This window comes from Pseudophryne corroboree, unplaced genomic scaffold (assembly GCF_028390025.1).
Source record: "Pseudophryne corroboree isolate aPseCor3 unplaced genomic scaffold, aPseCor3.hap2 scaffold_3198, whole genome shotgun sequence".
Lineage (NCBI taxonomy): Eukaryota > Metazoa > Chordata > Amphibia > Anura > Myobatrachidae > Pseudophryne > Pseudophryne corroboree.
Genome location: NW_026969879.1, coordinates 17501 through 19926, shown reverse-complemented (window position 1 = coordinate 19926; position 2426 = coordinate 17501).

Below are 2426 nucleotides of genomic sequence, written 5' to 3'. Positions count from 1 at the left end.
GCCGCGGCGGGGACACGGGCGGACCGGGTACATTTCATCTGTTTGGGGCGAGTGCTTTTTTGAAATTTTTTTTTATCTTTTAGTCTCGTTCCGTTCTTCCCTTCAACTGGCCTGCGGGGGGCGCCGTGCGCGCGGACCGGCGTCCACCCCTGGCCGCTCCGGGACTTTGCATTCAAATGGGTGGGGTGTTTTTCATTTTTTTGCCCTTTTTTTTTCCACTCCCCCCCTCTCAATCGTGTATTACCTCGGCTGGCCAGCGGGGGGCGCCGCGGCGGGGACACGGGCGGACCGGGTACATTTCATCTGTTTGGGGCGAGTGCTTTTTTGAAATTTTTTTTTATCTTTAAGTCTCGTTCCGTTCTTCCCTTCAACTGGCCTGCGGGGGGCGCCGTGCGCGCGGACCGGCGTCCACCCCTGGCCGCTCCGGGACTTTGCATTCAAACGGGTGGGGTGTTTTTCATTTTTTGCCCCTGTTTTTCACTCCCCCCCTCTCAATCGTGTATTACCTCGGCTGGCCAGCGGGGGGCGCCGCGGCGGGGACACGGGGGAGGGTTCATCCGGGCGGACCGGGTACCTTTCGTCTGTTTGGGGCGAGTGCTTTTTTGAAATTTTTTTCATTTTATTTTTGTCCTCCCTTCGACCGGCCAGCGGGGGGCGCCGCGCGCGCGGACCGTCGGGGCCCGGGGCCCTGCGTCCCACTTACTTTCGCCCGACGGGAATCGTTTCTTTTGTTTTTATCCGAGAGGACACACGGAATCTGCACCCCCCGCAGTGGCGTCAGGCGGCCACCGGGGGGCGCCGCGGCGGGGATCGGGGGGGGCGCCCGGGAGCCGCCTGCCCGTCCGCTGGGCCAAGGGGGCCGGGGCGGGTCACGCGCCGCCGTCCCCCCCCCGATCGTCTCGCTCCGAGCCGCCTCTGGCCACCGGGGGGCGCCGTCGGGTGGCGCGGGGGCGCCCCCGCCGCCCGCCGCCTCCCCCCGCACGCGTCGGGCCTCCCCCCGGGCCCCCGCGGGCCGGGGGACGCGGCCGGCGAGCGTCGGACTCCAGCGCGGAAGTGTCGCGGATGAGTGCGGACCGGGGCGCCCGCGGCCCAGCGGCACTTCCAGGGGCTCGGGGAGGAGATGGTTGAAGCCTGGGTGAAGCGCGCCCTCGGCCGTCCGTGTCGCTACCCGCCGGAGAACACCTCCGCCGGATCAGTAGGTACCAACGAGGCGAGCGAGAGAGCCGGGACTCTGTCCGGGGCCGAAAAGCCTGTTTCCCTGGAGCTTTTGCGAAAGGACCCGTGACAGAAGATGCGCGGAGCTCAGAGATCAGCATGGGCAGGGCCTTCTTGCATCCGATTTTGCCCAGGCAGGGCTCCAGGAACCGGGTTACAAAAAGCAAAAAGCCCTGGAGCTCAAACGAAAGGTTTAGTGACAAGATAGCCGTGGAGCTCCGATAACAGCATGGCAGGACCAGGATGGGGCCTATAAAGGGTCCACGGCGGGCATCCGTTGGAGCCCGACGTACGGGCCGGGCACGTCTCCTTCTCCCCCGGAGGCAGCGCCCCCCGGCGGGCCAAATCGGGTACTGCAATTTGTGGAAGTTTCGCAGATGAGTGCGGACCGGGGCGCCCGCGGCCCAGCTGCACTTCCAGGGGCTCGGGGAGGAGACGGTTGAAGCCTGGGTGAAGCGCGCCCTCGGCCGTCCGTGTCGCTACCCGCCGGAGAACACCTCCGCCGGATCAGTAGGTACCAACGAGGCGAGCGAGAGAGCCGGGACTCTGTCAGGGGCCGAAAAGCCCGTTTCCCTGGAGCTCCTGCGAAAGGACCCGTGGCAGAGCAGGCACGGAGCTCGGAGAGCAGCAGGGCCGGAGCTCGGAGAGCAGCAGGGCCAGGGCTCCCTCCCTTCCATAGGCTGCCCAGGCAGGGCTCCAGGAGCCCGGTACCAGCTCTCCCCGTCCGACAGCCTCCTCTCTGGAAGCGGAGAGCGGACGCAGTCGGGCTCCCGGACCGGGGCCCTGGGAGAGGGTTTGGGAGAGCCCTGCCGGGAGCCACCGGGACGGGCCCGTGCGGACGGGTGCGCGGCGCCCCCCGGCGGTCGAAGGCGGAACCGCGGAGGTCTCTCTATCTCTCTCTCTCTCTCTCTCTCTTTCTCCGGGACTCCCGGCCTCCCGTTCCCCCGACTCCCCCTTCCGAGGCCGAGACGGGGCAGCGCCGGGCGTCCGGCGGAGCCCGGCGCCAGGCCCGGCCCGTCCCCCTCTTCCCCCGGCGGCAGCGCCCCCCGGCGGGCCGAATCGGGTACTGCAATTCGCGGAAGTTCAGCCGATGAGTGCGGACGGGCACCCCTCGGGCCGGGAGGCGGCTCCAGGAGCCCGGGGAAGCGTCGGAGGACGCTCCGCGAGAGCGTCGCGCGCGCCGCCCGTCCCGCTACGCCCGAGGGAACCGG